Raw genomic sequence first — 20,312 nt, forward strand, 5'->3', positions numbered from 1 at the left:
TGCACACAAAGCAATCACAGATTGAACAAGATCATTGTTTCAGTTACGATCGACATTGTAAGACATAAAACAGATTTATACAGTGTAATAATGAACAAATTCTTTTTTATCCTATACTATAATTCTGTTGATCAACATGGTATTTCAGGCAATTTTTCTTTGAAAGCAATTTTCCGAAATGGTTGATTTCAATTATAACCTTATCAATAATATTTTGTCAACTACAGATAATGAAATTAATTATAATTATGAAGTATGATAATGGATAATGTGGAAAGTATAAAATATTCTTAATAAAAATAATGAATCATAATTCAAATAGTAAATAGTTCCTCTTGTAAATATATCTCTCAAAATGAGCACATATTCTTGAGTTTTTCTACTTTTAATAAAGTTATTTCGCTATTCTCACAACATATTTCAACTGTAGGTATATAAATTAAAATAGATAAGAAAAGAGATGATAAGCAAATAAAAAAATATAGTGATAATTGATAAGTCTTGTTAATTTGAACGCTTTATTGGGTTCCTAAGCTATACTGGTAACCCGCAAGCTAGAACTACGCAGCGACCTGAACTCGAGAGAAAAGGCGCAAAATAAGCGAAAAGCACTTTACTCCAAAGGTTCATTTTTGTACAGAAAAACACGGGTATTTATAGATGTTAACATTTCTTAAATCAACATTATATTTTTGAACAACCCGCTAAACGAAATATTATGCTACTGACCAATAGTAGCACGCCACGTTGACATTCTAGAAAGCTCCATCATGCTCTGATTGGCTAGGACTCTTCGGCTCCTTTAGGGCCTCTTGAGGCTTCGTTGCAGTTCTCGGAAAGCCGACTCAACACCCCCCAAATAAGATTTCTTTCTAGGATGTACTTGTAGTTGGCAACTGGGTTGCGGCGGCGTCCCATTATTCTTGTTGTCTTCCTTGTCCGAGGATTCTTTTCGGTGTCCTAGAGCATATATAGCATTGGTGTATCTAAGATTAACTCTAACGGAAACTCCTTCAGGTTATTTCGAGTCTGCATCGTTCTTTTGTCCTTATGGATTTGATTTGTATGTCGTACACATGTTCTGATTGGCTAGAATTCTTCGGCTCCGTTGCAGTTCTCGGAAAGCCGACTCAACAATAATGAATATATTTTTTGTTGTTATAACCCGATGAGTAGTAAAATTGTATTTTTCTGAAGTTTCGCGACTTAATGTAAGCCACCTCTTCAAAGTAAATAAATAGCCGAATTAAATTAACACATGCTTAAATCGTATAAAGTAAATAAGACCACAAAAAATATATTTATTATTAGCTTCCTACATAATGCTTAATTTATTTGAAACTATCAAATTCAACGTTGGCATTGATACCTACAAATACATGATAATTTGTCAAAATTCAAATGATCAACATCTGTACTATGGAGATGATATGTTCTTTGTATAACGTTGGGTCAACTATCGGCAACTTGTCTAATTATAACTGATGTATTAATTCAGTGTACAGTAATAATCAAAAACCTGTATGCAATCTGATTCATTAAAATAAACAGCTCGAACAAGGTGTAGCATTCCTTATCTCTAGCTAACAAACATGAAGAAATGAAATGGAGCGAAACTTAATTTAGTCCATAAAAGTCCAACATTTGAATAATTTGACGTAGAATGAATCCAAGTTACACTATAAACAAGACAAATAACAATCAATGGAATGAACACTGAAGAAAGGAGAACAGAAGAAAGAATCCAATTAGGACAGTCATCAAAATAATAGCCCATTAATAATTTACTTTTTTATGATAACACATCGAAAATTTAAAACTTATAATAAGTTGATTAATTTCAATATCATTTGAGGAGAAACAGAGGATAGATAAACTAAAAAAAAATTAACCTTGTTTAACTGTTATACTTAAGCGACGACGTGATGATGATCTCGAATCCAATGGAACTTTAATATCTTCAGATGAAAATAACACAGTAGAATGATTAAGTGCAATTTTTATTATTTGAAAAAAATATTAAAAAACATCACAACAGCCGTTAAACACACAAAAAGAGAGTAAAATTGAGCACACAAATGTTAGATTTATGAAAGTAAACAGGAATATGGCATGAAGTACACCGAATAAAAAAATATAAATGATAAAAATAGAAGATAATGAACAATTATGATCAAAATGGCCAACGTTAAATGCAATAACAAACAGTTTATGTAAGTATGCACAGATTGATGTGTGTTCGCGTATACACCAAAAATATCATCAGCAATTCCACAAATATGAATGATTATAAAGCCGTAATTACGTGATAATCATTTTATAATAAAGAATATAACACCACAAACGCGGCAGATAGTAGAGAAAAAATTAGCCAATAATAATGTGAGCGTGTACGAAAACCAGATCACGAATACCATCGAAACGATATTTTTTGTAGATAGGTACAGAAAGTATAGATGTATAAACACGTTTAAATGAAGGTGTGCCCATGTGCAAATTGAAAAGTAAAAAAACAGTATAAACAAAAAATTAATTGACTTTATCACATCTCATAGAATAAATGAATATATATATATATATATATACTAAGGTTGTGTATTGGAAGTACATCATTGAAAGGATACTCTTTCAATGTTAAGTATAGACATGATCATCTCTGAATTAAAATAAAGAGAATTCAGCGAAGAAAAGTTTCTTTCCGATGAAATCATTTACTCAAGCTGTACATTCGTATTTATAGTTGTATGGTAAATATATGTTTATAATAAGCTTTTAAAAGGAGAATGCAAACAGTTACCAGTTCATAACGGAAGCATCTAAGCAACTCTGGATACATCACTTTGAAAGGAATTTCCTTTAACATAATCTACACAATCAAAGGAACTGGATCGAACGGAGGTCGAATCAATGGTCCAGCAGGTTAAGCGTTCGCGCGCGAGACCGATAGGCCCTGGGTTCGAATCCCGCGAGCGGGATCGTGAATACACACTGTCGAGGAGTCCCACAATCGGATGAAACGGCCGTCCAGTACTTCCAGGTTTCCAATGGTGGTCTAACATCAATCAGTTGTCCCAAATGCCCTGGTACGGCCAAGAGTGGGGAGAGTCTGCTCTCCCTCTCGAAATGCTCTCACATGGCCACGCGTATATAGCCTCTGCCAGGGAAGTCCTACTCACTGCCTTCTCGTGGTGGGGGTGTTGTTTACGAAAATGAGAGGACGAAAAGCCAATGTCCGGCGCTTTAACCGGATTCCAAACCAACGGTGCACATGGGCTCCGGTATCTTGAGGGAACAAATGGAGTATGAACCAATTGTTGGTCACCGGCTTCCATGGGAATGCATCTCCTCACGATGCTCCACTGCCTTGTGGGTCAGACCTTCAGGTCGAAGGCTCCGGGTGTGGCCCCCTAAGAAAACCATCTGCTTCGGCACCCGGGCAATATCACAGCCCTCACACATATCAAATGAGATTTATGTGGCGCATATGTATTTGGTGCCTCTTTGTGCCAATATCTATGTGATGAAATAAATAAATAATAATAAACGAATCAAAAACTTATGCGCTGCGTTGACGATCAACCAATTTAAGCCCGAACTCTGCGTGCAAATATGATACGTCCAACTTCTCACCCTAATTCCTTTCTGTAATGTGTTTTCGTCTTGTTTTTCCTTAAATTAGCATTTTGTAATTTTAAACCGTAATTAGTTATTATTACACTTTAACAATTTTCCATGATTATTATTCAGCTTTCATGTTTCTCATTTTGTCTTCATATCTGTCAAACGGACAATTATATTTCATAATTTTGATCCGTAAATTATTTTCATCCTTCTATTCTTCTTTAAACCTCTAATTATAACGTAACCTCATTTGATATTCAGAGCCTCGAATCACTTTATGATACAATCTTAACTATACTTTTACAAACATATATTCACCACACAATTGTAAATATGAATGTACAGCTTAAGTAAATGATTTTATTGAAAAGAAAATTTTCTTCGCGGAATTCGATGCCACAATGGGTTATTTTAATTATATTAGCATCAATTCAGTATTGATTCACCCATAGAACGCTAATAATTTGAGAGATGGTTGAAAACAAATGTGTAAATTTATTTATTTTATTTTTTCACGAGAATGAATGTGCTCAATATTATAAAAAAGTACAGATTAATTTTCGTCAAACTTTTGTTCAGTGTTGGACCTGTCTTTGTTATTTTTCTCTAGGATTCAGGACTTTTGAAAAGTATACACAACTACGTATTATACTGCTTGTCATGCACTTAACTGGCTGGATGAATGTAGTCAAATGTTATCCATTGATTGGACCCCCTAAAGCCGTGGTACAGCCGAGGGTGGGGAAATTTAGCTCTCCCTCTCGAAATGCTCTCACATGGTCACGCGTATACAGCCACTACCACAAAAGTCCGCCTTCCTGCAGCGGAGGTATGGTTTACGAAATTGAGAGGGTCAAAAGCGAATGTCCGGAGCTTTAACCGGAATGGTGGATATGGAGAATCCATTTAAGGGAGTTGGAAAACCCTGATTCCAAACCGATGGTGCACATGGACTCCAGGATACTGAGGGAATAAACGGCGTATGTATCAATTATTGGTCACCGGATACCATGGGACTGCATCTCCTAACGTTGCTCCACTGCCTTTTGGATCAGACCTTAAGGTCAGAGGCTCCTGGTGTGACCCCTAAGAAATTCATCTGATTCGATCTAGGCACCTGGGCAGTATCATAGTCCACAAACAAACCAAGTGACCTGTGTGGCGCATATGTATTCAGTGCCCCTTTGTATCAATATTTATGTGGTCAAACAAATAAATTGATTAGATACTACAAGGAATAATATTTCATGAGAAAAAACTGTTAGGGTTATTTTTCAAATTGCGAATTATTACCACTTATTTTAAAAACTGACTTTATCGTTCAGACTAAATAATCATTAATAAAAAAATGTATGAACAAATTATTATTCATTATGATTTCGTCTTTGTTTGAACTACTGTCATATCTCCCCCTTTAAAAAATTGTTTTATAGTGTAAAACTTTTACACACACCAAAAATATAATAAAGAAACAAGGTAATTACCGAAGATGGTTTACTCAAAATCTTATTGAAGATACTTTTTATTACAAATCAGTGTCAGATAAAGAAACAGTGAGAAAGTGTACGGTGAAGTTATATATATACCATGTACCTCAAAAAGCTCACAAACTCAGTCAAGAAAATTTAAGTAATTATTAGAACGAGTTCAAAATTACAGATCGTCATGCATAAACATTATATTAGTGTAAAAAACTGGATTTTGTTATCCAACTCTATGAGGAACTACACTCAAATTTTAACCGAAACATAACCCAGAGAGAGAGGAGAAAAGGTGAAACAAATGAAATATATAATTATTTAGTTGATAACCACTGACAAAGAAAAAGGTGGAAAACCATCAACTCTCGTAAAGTTTAAGAGATAGACAGCGCAAGATTCGGTACAAAGGCATTCAGTCCAAGTTGACAATTAAGGTGAAAAGCAAAAGAGTGGAAAATCATTAAGCTAAACGTAGGACCCAACAAAAACAGAATAATAGAAAGTTGTGATTAACGAATGAAACAGAGGAATTAAATGCACAGACTGGTTAAATATTTAAGAAGAGAAATCCTCAATTTATCCGTCCAATTATTATCTATTTCAAACAATCTTAAATAACATTAAAGTGAATCAGAACAGAAAACCGAGATCACTAAATAATAAATAAATTTGTATTATTTACCATAAAATGGAAAATTTTGAAGTATCTGAAATATTCAACGAATGATAAAGCAACACTGTTTAAGAGTTACTGGAAGTATTTGTATCTGAATGGTAAACAGGAGGCATGATAGACATAAAACATCATATCTAGTGAATGAGCTTCGATCGATCATAATACACAAACTATACGGAAAGAAGAATCAATATGAAAAGGAAGGAAGAATTACAAATAACTTAGAAAAATGGGACCTTTTGAGTTTGTATTTAAATCAGTTCAATAAAACTACTTACTATAATAAATATGTATGATAATTGGGATTTACTCTATTAACTTCTACACACTTTACATTTAAAGTGATAAAAAACTACTAGATTTTCAACCTACGCGAATCATTGCCCATAATCCCACATTCCTCTCCATTCGATTTAATTTTGTCTGTTTGACCAATACCAGATTGTAAATAAGAATCCACAGGAGTTTGACATGTGGATCCAACTGACATTGATGAAATGGAATCACGTTTAGATAATCCTGGTGAAGGAAAGTTGATAGATGTGTCACCACCCCCATTACCTGATATTGAAGAAGTTTCATTCAACCCAGAACTATAAGTACTATCTTGACAAGATGAATTAATTGTCTCGTCTAGTGATGCAACAGCGTCGAGTGGATTATCAACTGAGTTAGCTGAATGTATATGGAAAAAATACAAACAATTTAATAATTATAACAAATAAATAACACAAACTCAATAACGAAAAAAATGCAACGAAAATAGATCAACCTTAAAAACGACTAGTTAGATTAGCAACGAAAAGCAGACCCCGGAAGTTGTATAACAATCTACACAATATACACTATTATGTGGAGACTCTCTATCTTCTGATACAATTCTTGATGAATGATAGCGGAAAGTTTCTATTTTCGTTTGTTTCAGATAAACAAAACAATCTTCAGGTAGCCCTACAGCCAAAAAAGTCTGAAGAGAATAAATATTTTATACTGCTTATAGGTAGAATAAAATAATGAAATATATTAACCGCTCAAAAGAATAACAGAACAGAGGAAATGTTTAAAATAATTGAGGTAAATTCCATGTTATCCTTTATTGGTTTTTGAAGATAATAGAAACAGTATGTTTTTTATTACATACTTTTTGCCATTGGCCTCAATTTCGCCAGATATATTTCGTTGTTTTATTGACCTGAAGATGACGATAACAACAACAACAGTGTGGTATGTGTATTGGATAGACATAAAAAGTGATAGTATGTAAGTAATCCGATTGCTTTTTTCGTGCAAACAAAATGATAGGTACGTAGGTGATCAAGGAAATATAATTAGTTTTAATTGTGAAATAATAATACAGAAAACCAATAATCATATAAAGTGTTTAGCATGATTGCTTTGTAAAAGCAGTAAGTTAGAAGTAACTGATCTAAATTGTTTAATTATTTGTCCAGTCTACCTTTTACTTTCAAACCAAACGTTGACAGAAATAATGACACATATCTACTCAGTGTTTACATTGATTCAGTAAACTGGATAGAATGAAACTCCACTACAACTGATACCAGTGCGACAAAGTGCATGATTCAGAGTCGATTAATGAAAACATTAATTGTTAGTTTGAACAGAGTTGACACACTTAGACTTCTTGTTGAAAGTTCGTGGTTTTAGAACAATGAGAAATAAGAATCAAAAATCGATCAAAACACGAGAAAAAAATTAGTGTTATGTCTATCTTCCTTCTCAGATTCTCTTTCATTGCGCTGTTAATTAACGTGATAATTAAGATCAAGACAGTATTATACGGGAAACTAAACATTGATTAATCACTCAATTCAGTTATGTCCCTTTAGTGTATATAAGTAGAGTACTTCAAAATTGCAATATAGATTAATAGTAAAACATTTAAAATAATTACAACTGATATTGTTAAAATTACAAACCGATCACATAGATAATAAGTTTTTTTTAGTCTTCACACTGAAATCAGTAAAGTGATAGAATGTATCAACAACAGCATTTGATGAGAGGGAGATATTGAGAGGATAATCAACATTCTCCATTATTAATTATTTTAATTGTGAATGTATGAATTGTTCTCATCAAACTACGTTGAGTAGCAAATATCATACAATGCGACTTAATTTGTTTTCTTTTTTTTCTATAAAAAGAAACCTTGTTACACTCACTGTACAATGAATATGTACACAGAAGTTTCTTAGTGATAAATATGAATGTGTATTAAAAAAGTATTTGATACCCTATCAATCATTGATAAATACAAATATTAAAACAACTTGAGGAAAAAAGAAAGCAAAACAACATGACGAGAATAAAAAAGAAAACAAAATGTAAAATTAATCAACACAGAAAGATTTCGTTAAAATTTGATTAGAATAAGTGGCTATCCATAAAATTATGTTAATTTAAGAAAAACAAAACATTTCAAATTTAACAAAGTTACCATTCACATAAAGTTAGTTTGTTGTTAATGTTAACATCTTGATGTATACTAAGGATATGGTGAACTCATATGATTACAGAAATGTCTCCTAGATAAATTAACAGTGATTTTAGGTAATATAGGATCACAAGTGACTTTTAAATGCTTTAAACAAAAAGATGATTCTACACTGAGTTAACTAAACTTTTTACACAGTGAAAATTTCAGATATGTCAAAATCATCTGGAAAGAAATAATGTATCATTAAAACAAACTACAAGGTTATTAGACTCCATTTCTGTTAACTAAATATACATGACTTATCGTTCTGGAAACTTCACTTTGCTGAGTTGTAGAATGGCTCTTTGCATTATATACCAAATAAGGCAGATAATCACTACTAACGTTAAAAAGACTTCGGAAGCCTACGTCCTAAGCAGATGGATTTTCGGTTGCTTATTCTTTGTTCTAACCAAGTTTTTGATACCAAAAATGACAGTTTTATGGTGAACACACTATTAGTGTTAGTAAAATTTCTTCGCTGTTCAAGCATATATATATGTCAAATGAACTAAACTATTCATACTACACATATTATTGATTTACTTATGTGCTTCATAAGAGTGAAAACTACTCAACAGTTTTTGATATTATCTCCCCTTCTGATAAATATGAAAATTTCTAAAAGGGTAAAAAGGTAACGCAACATAATAGTAGAAATAAACATTTCTCCGAAATTACCGATAAACATGTGTGTTAATGTATTTTTAGATAAGCAAAAATGAAAATAATTACTAACAAAATTAATTATTTAAATACCATTGTTGTTACGATGAAGAAATGAGGGTAAGAGGTGAAAATCTTTTAATGTATTAGCTTTCTTTTGTTTATGACGTGTATCAGAATCACAACGTCGATGAATAGAACAACCTGTAATTTAGTATTATTAATTAGTGACAATACGCATTTATATTATAGCAGGCGTTGTTAATCATTAGTGCACGAATCAATTTTAATTATGATGAAGAAAAGAATGCAAAGAGAAAACAGAATAAAAAAGAAATTTTAATTAATAAACATAAAAATATAGTGAATATCATATGATATGATAACAAAGTAAAATTTAACTTAGGAAATCAGTAACAAGTTAAAGAGGCTTCAAACAGAAAATGAATGATTACTATGGACGATATATCATAATTAGTCGACAAGAATTAATAGTTAGAAATCACAATTATTCTATGGATCTGTAACACAGTATATTGAAGTGTTAGGCTATGACGTCAAACAGTGGATAATATCAACAAAACACTTTGTTACCCTTTTGAGTCCATGATAAGTGATACGTTAATGTATTACGTTAGTTATTTGCAAATCCAAACACAATACAATGGATAAAAGTGTTTCGATTCACTTATTCTCTTCTCCCTGAATAAAATGAGAAAACCAAGTCTGTATAGAAGCTTTCCTCGATAGAGATTGTGTATCTTTACATTATGCTTCACAACTGAGAACACTGTACGAAACTATGGATAATTGTAACTAAATCTGTATCTTTCATTAATCTTCTTATCTAGATTTGTTGGTAACACACTACACGTTGTAATGGTATAACACATATGAACAGAATCAACAAAATTGAGAAGTGTCGCGTAAAAAACGGAAGAAAATTATCCTTAAATTCATTTTTTACGTTCCGCTTTCTGTTGGTACTCAACAGAATAATAGACCTGCAAAGAACAAATCCAAGAAGTGTATACTCTCTCTGGAATTAAGATAATTTACTTCCAAACTGCTGATGCCCAAAATACCCAAATGACTCTCGTAAGTTTGTAATTCTGTTTTGTTATGCAACTCCATGGTAACATTCAGAATACTTCGAACTGTTTGAGATACACTGTTCAACATAATGTTGAACTATTAAGTTAAGTGAATATGACACTAAATTCAATGATAAAATCAGTTAGTATTACTTTGGTGAATGTTCCCATTAAATTTTCCAATCAACCAAACGGAGAAAAAAAGCCACAACACCTATAAAAATTATAAACAACTTGCCGTGATGGATAAAATCACTCGAACCAATTTGACTGGGATTTAAGGGAACTTTATTGCATGATTCATTCGTTTGGTTCGGTGTGTTACCTGGAACATGTGTATCAATTGTGAGATTTGGTATACTACCAAGTATACCGCCTAAAACATTTGCAGACGTGACGCCAGTTGTTCTACGTCCTTCTCTACTACAATGATCTCGAATACCATTTTTACATTTTAAGTGTATAAATAGATCACAATCTACAAAGTGAAAGAAAAAAACTGTCTTAATCATAGTTGGACATTAAGAAAACATTGGAGAAACTTATCTACAACCTTGAAACAATATGAAACCATTGAAATAATGATTTTGAAAAGTATTTATCGTTATCAGGTGAATTATAAGTTGAATGGATATATCAAATAACGATAATGAGTGATAAGAATTATTTCATTAGTATATAACTTAGTAATTAAATAAAAGTCAATGCACTCTGTATTGACATATACTCTCTTTGATATAATAAGTTTTTAATGGGTCGATTCGGAGCTACAAAGTATGATTCTTTATTCACCGATATTTGTTTTTGGTGAAAATTATGGAATGAGATAATTTGCTTAGTTTAATCTCAAATACAGAAGAATGAGTTCAAATAATTTGTAATTCATTAAGTTGATTGATCACTGAGTAGTAAGTAATGTCATGTTTATCTAGTCCTTTAATGCTGAACTAGAACAGTTAACCAATTTACAATATGGTCACTAGTCTAAGCGACTCAACACTGACCACATTATATTTTGAAGTTTGGCGACTGGAGGTAGTCAGTAGGTAAGTTTTGAGATATTTGACACCAGTCAGCAAGACATACTTTCTGTTTTGAGGAAACTGACGCTCTCACGATTTGAAACGTTACCCCTGATCAATTCGGATAGCGGTTGATCCTCTGTACGATTGTGACACTTAAACTGACTGGTGATTTAGAACATACACGCCTAGTTGATGAGTGCCAAGTAACATGAAACCTAGGTGCCCGATCTTCTGTCGACTATCTGAAACTAAAAAAATGTTCGTTCATAGAAATGGACGAATACAACTTAACAAACTTCAATAGTAGTATAGCTATATTTGATGCGTGGAAAAAATTTAACTTACTATTACAATTGAAACCTTGTGAATTGAGTCCCCATAATAAAAATCCACATACACCACAATCAACAATACGTTCGTACGTGTATTCATAAAATAAATGACCTTTGTGAGACCACTAAAATCGTATTGGTTTTTTCCAGAGAAAACAAATACATGACATTCATTAAGAACTAATTCAAATAATAATTTGATTATATGAAAGTTATTGGACAATAACAAAATGTTCGATGATGTTAACCAAATATCAGTATTTTTAGGTATTATAATGGTCAAACTGTTTACTATGCTAGAATTTTCTTCATAGGCAAATCATTTCGACTTAATTTAAACTGTATTCTCCAAAAAGTTATTAATATTTCAAAAATTGATTAAATATGGTCAAATTAGAAATTTTGACGACCACAATAACAACAACATATCTTGGATTCAAGTAAAATATCCTTTAGTAATTGCTTTGTTATTATTTATTCACTATCTAGTCGGAAAAAAACACTGTTAAAATGACATGGTCAAATTTAAAAATGTAAGGCATAGAGGATAATTTAATACTAAAGAGTTAATGAGAACTGAATGATTGTTGCATCAACATTAGTGTACATACATGACGGTATGAGGGAACAAATCTTAAATCTCAAGATCTAGCAGTTAATAAATTACCATTTAGACTAGAAACTAGTGATATGAATTCACTGATCTCAATTAGCCATTGATACAAACCAATTATGATACGAATATCTGTCACTAACAGATGTATTCGATTTTAACTTAATTAATCATGTATATTGATATCATATGTATTGATAAATAGAGAATCAACTAAATATATTTAGCTCACAATGACCTATCTTTAGTGTAAAAGATTTTATAACTTTCTAAACTGTAAAGTCACTGTGTATGTATTCAGTGAATAACGATGTGTTCTATAATAAATTAACAGTCTAGAACGAATATATAACTGGAAACATTTGACTAGTTCTCATATTACACTGTGAGTACTTAGTTACGGTATGATTTTTCTATATTACCATGTATTCGTGTATAATGTCCTGACAAAGTGATCTCAATAACCTAATCGATTAAAAAAAGGAGCATATTTTGCAATGTAATTCATTTCCAAGTTTTAAAAAATCAGTTTTATATTTGACATCAGAGAATGTTATATAATATATCTACCATTAATTGAAATACATGAAACTGAACATCAAGTCTCTATTCCGTTTTAGGGTAAGAAAGTTAATGAAAAACAAAAGTCAGAGACTCTTATGAAAAAATAGAAATAAAAATAACAAACGTTTGTAATAATCAACATGTTACTCACTTTACTTTTACGATTGAGCAAAGAATGTGATTTTTGTTTTGATTTAGCACAATATGGAGTTAATTTTGTCCATAAATGTGAACCAGCAGATGACAGCCCACTTCCAATGCTACCTGATACACTACCTAAACCCAATGCGGATGTAGTTAAATTTTCAAAAGACCTGATTTTGTTTAAAAAAAAAAAAGAAAAACATCATCAACAGTTCGTGTGTAAAATATATGGGACTAAGAGGGTTAAAATCAGATACTTTTTAAAGTATCTAGTTGAATATAATTGACAGGAAAGCCTGGACCAATGTTCCACGCTAGTTAAAACTTATCAGAAAGATATACGGGAAATAGAGCTGTTGAATGGATTCGAACACAGGTTACTCAATCCCACAGTCTAAGACATGACCAATGAGCCATCTGGGCTACGACTGACCTTATCATGTAGGACTGAGATATTTACATTGATTGATCTTGAAGTAGAAGCTGATGTATTTGTGGATCGAATTCTATCGATCTAAAAACCTAACAACAAAACATAGAGCAGGTGACGTTGAGTCGCTCAAACTAATAGCCATATTGTAACTTAATGGACAGAATTGAAACAGTAGTAAAGGACCAGACAAACATGGCACTGGGCACTGATCAGTAAATGAAAATAATTGCTCAATATTTTCTGTTTTGAAGTAATTGTATGGTTGATAATAGTTTGTTACCAGAACTACCATAAAAATATATTCATACAACAATCTACATAGTATCAGTTAATAATAATTGCATGCATACTAATGACTAGTTTCAAGGTCCTTGAAACTAAAGTTGATATTTAAGGAGTAAATCACTGATGGGTCTAAATAAATATTGTACTCTATACCATGAATGCTAACCAGAAAAAGAATAATTTAAAATCAGGGAAATCCAATTTTCAGTTGTCTGATAATAAATGTGACTGCCACAAAAACGTGTAGTAGACTGAAAGTTGGATGGATCACAAATTCTGCTGGATCGTAAACCAAGACAAAACAACTTGTTAGTTATTCAATAGCTCTCAATTGTTGATATCAGTTTGTAGTTGAGATCTTTTTTTATAATAAAATAATTTCATTTCTAGTTTGACTTTTATTTGTGAATAAACTTAGCGAATAAGGAGAAATGTCACAGCATGAAAATCAAATGATCAGTTTTTACATTTTTACTTTTCTCAAACTAAAAATACGACGTAACTTTACAAATAAAACAAACAGTAAAAACAAGGTACATCTGCATTCCGTTCGATTGTCTCAAGGTTGTTATTCAGAACTGATGGAATTAATTAATTGATATTTCAATATTGATCTGCTACCTATTCTCCTAAATAAATTCTCTACTATATCGGAGTGAATTAATTTCATGAGTGATTTTTCTTAACCCTTACTCGAAATATGAAAGAAAACTATAGAGTATTTTCTATGACAACAATTATTAACAAAACAATAAAGAATGGCGATAGTGAAATGAATGCTTCTTTTTGAAATGTAAAAGACAGTTTAAAGAATAAGAGAAGTATTACAGTACCATCATTTATCATCATCATATCAGATTTCTTTCTGCAATATCTATAGAATTCACAAGTTGAGTTTTACAGTACAAATATTTGTATGAAAACAAGTTAATTGGGAATGAGAAAAACACTGTTCACCTTTCTCTTTACACTACACTATATAAGGACATCAAATTAGGCTTGCGTTTTCAGTAGAAATGAAGAAGATTAAGGATGAAATCTCGATTGGTTCATATATACGCAAGATTATACCAATTACGTGCAATTCACGTAACGCACTCGAAATAATTTAACCAAAAAGAAGAAATAACTGTAAATCGGAGAGCCGCTTTGTATACTTTTCTCACTTAAATCCCATATTGAAATTACAAAATCATCATGTTTACAGGGTATTCTAACCAGAATATTTATGAATTTTTCTTTAGATTGATAAGTCACGCGTAAAACAAAAAGATCCTTAATGTTATTGGTAGTTTTAAACTCAACTTCTCGATTTTACACTGGGCACTAGTAACATACCTTGCAAAAAGACTATGTCTAATAGAATGTCCAGAATCTCTAGTTTCAGGATAATCTGCACTTGATATCTGAGACATGGAATAATACCGGTGAGCTGTAACCAAACAAGTAGTAATCGCCTGAGTAATTTGTTCATATGTAACTGATCCAGATGTGTTTGGCAATCGACATATGCTAAGAGCAATTGGATTATCTGTACAACTTCCGGTAAACAGTTGATGCAATGCATCAAGGTAACTACTTAGACGCGATTCGAAACATGCTAATTCTTCTTCTTTATTACGAAACAGAACGAAATCAATTGGCTCAGAAAGACACCATGTATCCATACCTGGTTAAAAGGAAAAAACGTACAATCAAATATAAAGACAATAATTTTCAGTGATAGCTAAAGGTGAGTAATATGAATAAAGTCTGTAAAGTACATTTCCTTTAAGGTAGGATATAAAGCAAAACAAACTAAAGAGTGGAGTTTAGAAGCTGGATTTTAATTACATTTAAACTGTGTATTAGTGGCTAGATAGAAAATAGGAGAAAGTAATAGAATGTCTGAACTAAGATATGAAAAACGTACACGATGACATTGGCTATCGCCCTAACGTATAGTGGTAAATGAAAACTATCTGATGAGAGTCTATGCTATAATCACACTAAATAGTTTAAATTCGGGATCGATCATAGTGGCACAGATCCATTCACTCTTCAGTTTAACTATTCCTTCATACAAACTACTTAATCCTGCATTTTCGTAACATGTTTTCAACACATAATCTTTCTATCACTGTTACTACAGTTATTTTGACTTCATTGCTATTCACCTTGTTAAGTTTCATCTAGTCACGACGATACGGTATGGAAGCTTTGATCAATGCATCTTTTTTCCCAAACTCTAAGTGACTTAAAAACTCTTAGGGTTATGATACTGTTCATTATTAGGAAAGTGAGCATAGTTCAGATCGTCCAAAAGTAACAAAATCTATAGTGAATTAAACTACATTTATTAAAGAAAAGATAACAATAGTTCGTCTAATCTATGGTAGAAAGTATATCATATACACAGTGAGGTATCAGTTTTAAAATCAAACAAAAGTGTATATGACACTTTGCCAACCCACCAAAAGATATCATTTATGAACCTCCACTGAGAATCATAATAGGTCCATACAAAAAGAACAACTGATTTGATAAGCAAACCGTATGCAAGTGAGACGGTGAAGTATAAAATTTACCTAGATTAATTGCCTCAGCTAATTTGGAAACTTGTACTTCAATCTGATTCACACACTGTTGATCAATAACATTGAACAATTTCGAGCATTCATTAAAATCAAATGACTTCAACACAACTGGAGTTCGTACATCTAAACGCAACGGCTAAAATGAAATGAAACAGGAATCAATAAAAAAGATAATTTACTAATTTTATATACATTTGTTACCGAACAATATGATGCAATATGATGTTTATAATTTCATGAATTCAAATGCAAGAATTCGAGTGGTGGGTACTACTTGTGCAGACGGGTATGGGTAATATGTAATATGTAGTAGGAATAGGATGTAAAATGCTTACCAGCATAAGATTGAGATGAAGGGAAGAGGAATGAAAGCATGAAGCGAGAGGAATAACAACAGAATCGGAAGAATGGTGGAGTATGTAAAGGACAGCTCAAGGAAGACATGCAAATGATGTATGATTTTCATATTTTACAGAGGGACTGTGTAATTTTGCATAAAACAGTGCATTGGTTTACCGTAACTGAGTTTTCGTCCACTACATTTCTACTAGTGTACACGAGATGCGAAAATCTCAAAGACATAGTTTCAGGTTTGCATCAACGAATTTATGGTGCTAAACATTTAATTTTTTTAGAACATTAAAACTCCTAATATCATCATGTAATTTGCTTTTTCAAATGACGTTTTTATGTAAATTTTCTTTCAAGTTCTAGTACGTTGGACGGTAATTAGAAGTGTCATATTCACGTTGAATTCTCTGTTGCTTCGGTCAGTCACTAAGTTTATCAACTTGTTTCTTACATCACCTACAACTATTTAACTGTACAACAAACAGTTCAAATAGGTTTTTGAATGTAATTAAAATTATAAAAACAAGAAGGATAGGACACAAAGTGTATGAATAGATATAGTTAAGATCAATCTGCATTTATATGTTTGAAAGTAATAATACAGGGTGGGACAGGTGTTATAGTTACCAGAAATCATAATAAAGATAAAATAGATCATATAAGGGTAGTGGAAACTGATAAGTGATTGGGTAATCGCTCAACATGATAAAATAAACAAATGTGTGAACATCAATATGACTATGTAAAGGATGAATATCAGAAGACGAAAAAATAATAAAAATCAAAATGTTGGAGAAAGGGTTGGAAAAAAGTGGAAATTAAAATCTTGTGATTGGAGAAGAAAGAAGGCTATTCAGCTGAATGGGTCGCTTTCGTTACGCACATTTATTTGTTGTGTTATACCCTAAATTAAAATTAGTTAGGCTTATTAGATAAACACCTAATAACCATGTCGAAGGAATCACACTTTCCTTCTGCATACATCGGTCAAGTCGGTAAAGGTCTGATAGCGATCGGCTTTGCAAAATAGAGTAAGATTCATGTATTTTGTCTGTTAACTATTTTTATTATTACATCGTTAATGTTTAGATGATAGTTCAGTATAATTTGTCTTTGCAAAAAAATGTTGTGATCAGCATCGTAACTTTCGAATGAAATCTAGATTTATTAAAATATGATAATTTTATTTCAGAATTGTTAATTTCTAAACGATGGGTAAAAAAAGTTATTTAACATGGAATCAATAAATTAAGTACTGACCGATGATATATCTAATGAAATAATTTTCCAAAGCACAACTGAAGGTTGGCAGTGATATCAACGACAGAAATAAACTGAGCTATTCGCTAGTGACTAGCATATTTGATTAAAAAAAACGTCAACATATGATCAAATTACAAATAACAATAATAGTTATAATAATAATCTCATGATTTACATACGTAAAAAAACATTGTGACTTACAGACTTTTCATGTAGAAACGTTGTAAATATCTCCAGACAAACACGTTTTTCATCTTTAAATAATTCTTTTGACGAAGCCATTGATCGTTGAAAGTATTGGTTGACAATGTGGAAAAGCTAAAAGAATGGAATATATATTGAATTACATTTATGGCGATTTTATACAATATCCATCGATACATTTCAAATAATCTAAAGCTCTAAACAAATAACTGATTGCTCAGATGGAATCAATCTATGCACAGTCGAAAATAATTTCGGTTAGAAAATTTTGAAAAAAATTGCCACAGAGAACTTAAGCCTTAAATCGATCAGTTATAATCAAGGTATAGCCTTGGGAAAATGTTAGTTATCTCACATCGCTATATCACATCAGCAAGAAGAGATAATACTGATAAAATAGATAGTTAAGGAAACGAAATAATATAGTAGCAAAGATAATAAGAAAAACTGAACATTGACAATATGAAATGAAAAAGTAGAATGGGAAGGTATGTACGAAAGAATGGTGGAATTTAACATCAAGAGAAGGATAAAGAATGAAACCAACTAAGTGAGTTAATTATATTGTTTATAATTGCTCACAAAATCCATAAACAGTGATCGTGGTTATTACACAAATGATCCTGATAAGGTAATCAGCAGTTCAACACTCAATGACCTCACGGAACGATCAAGCCAAGATATGTAATCATGGTTTGATCGTTCCTAGCTTCCTACCAAAATATACGTACGACAGACGACAATGCGTTTCGAAGTAGATGGTGGTTGGGCAAGTGTAATACATCTTTACCACCCCAGTCAATGAATATTAACAACCACATAAACAGATTTCCCATCTTTGTGTAGCGGTTTGCGTCTAGCCCTGATATTGCTCACTCAATAACAGAAAAACACCGAAAGGTACTTATGATCAAACACTAGTAAATTGCCGACGTCCTCTATTTTTAAAGTCCACAGTCAGAGCGAAATCCTACTCAGTATATTAGTCGTATGTTTCAGAAATAAACATTCACCAACATCACAAGTGATGCAAGTTAACAAAAGCGAAATAACCTTTTTGAGTTTTCGCTGAGAGTATTTATACACTGAAACCACTTTCCTTATAGTTAATCACAGTGTTTTTGCATACGATGATTGCTGTGGAAATCCTTCATTCTAAAATAATCTAATGAACGGCAACAGGGATCCATAAAACAAGGTTGAGTTTAGGAATTTCTCTATAAAAATCTTCTGTTCTCTTTAGTGTAGTAAGACTGCATGATTAGGAATGTAAATCATACTGCTAGTACAACCACTTATAATTAAATGTACGCTCTTATTATCGGGTCGATAACTAGCGAATATTAATCCAAACTACTTGAACTATAAGCATACTAATATCCGACTTCCCTGACGTGGAACAAGTGCCGCGATCAGTCTGGCTCAACGAGGTCACTGTATTAAGCTAGCACAAACATTTTAAGGTAGAAACTATCCTATAGTAAAAGAAAATCAATTAAGTAATGAGTTTAAATATACAAAATAAGTTAACTATAGGTTGACTAAAAAGATGAACATCTGTACTTACCGTCCATGTAGGATCTCGTTTATGAGAAAACAAGTAATCGATAAACATAGCACACTTAGCCGGACTATTCATTACTGACGTTGCACTGTCGAATTCTGATGATAAGTGAGCAAGATCATTTGCAATGCTAAGCTGGAAATAAGAAAATATAATGCAGAAGATATACAGTGAATTGTTGAAACTGTAACCTGCTACTGTTTCACAGAATGATGTTTGCAATAATTTATCAGAAAAAAAAGTAATTTAACCTGAAGATCTAAGGATAAAAATTGTCATTTATTGATATCACCAAAGAACTTAGTTAAGTTGAAGATAGTTGTATTCAAAAACCAGGTAATCTATATGCAAACAAGATTCACTGGTTAAATAATTTTCTGAATATTCTTTAACTATTATGATAGTGGTATTCCTACATGTCCGACATTTCTTTTCAGCAGTCAATTTCATAAATTTCTTATAACGTCTAACGAATATGAATTTAATAACTCGAACAGTCACTGAGCAAAAACATTTAAACAGTAAGTAAATACCTCAGAAAAAACCTTGTGTTTAATCGATTTGAAAGTAGAATATAATTTGAGAGATTTAAGAGACAAAATAACCTTGAATTTCATTCCATATACACTCCTCACACTGTGTAATTCGCTCTGATTAGTAATTTGTTAAAGAAAATCCATTTACTGAGTATGACAAATGAAAGAAACAAAATAGGCAATCTCTAGGAGACGTTGAAGCAGATAAGATTTTATGATCAAAAATAAAACAACTTCAGAGTATTACATAATATTAACCAAATAAATATATGATAAATACACTGGACGACTTGCAAATATTCGAAGTGATATGCTTTGACAGTCAAAATACAAAGTACATATATTGGTCAAAATTATGATGCACATCAAAAGCATTCCATAATA

General features: G+C 31.8%; 1 protein-coding gene across 1 annotated transcript in view; it reads right to left on the reverse strand.

Annotated features, from left to right (window-relative positions):
* Window positions 1-331: 331 nt before the first annotated feature.
* Window positions 332-20,312, reverse strand: part of MS3_00001669 (uncharacterized protein) — a 153,542-nt gene continuing 133,561 nt past the window's right edge. The window contains exons 11-18 of the mRNA XM_051209139.1: window positions 19,396-19,527; window positions 17,826-17,942; window positions 16,002-16,146; window positions 14,773-15,103; window positions 12,724-12,886; window positions 11,409-11,520; window positions 9,038-10,516; window positions 332-6,453 (exon numbers count right to left, since the gene is read on the reverse strand). The gene's annotated coding sequence lies outside the window, so the exon portion shown is untranslated. The remainder of the gene's footprint in view (window positions 6,454-9,037; window positions 10,517-11,408; window positions 11,521-12,723; window positions 12,887-14,772; window positions 15,104-16,001; window positions 16,147-17,825; window positions 17,943-19,395; window positions 19,528-20,312) is intronic.

The sequence above is a fragment of the Schistosoma haematobium genome, chromosome 1 (genome assembly GCF_000699445.3).
Source record: "Schistosoma haematobium chromosome 1, whole genome shotgun sequence".
Classification (NCBI taxonomy): domain Eukaryota; kingdom Metazoa; phylum Platyhelminthes; class Trematoda; order Strigeidida; family Schistosomatidae; genus Schistosoma; species Schistosoma haematobium.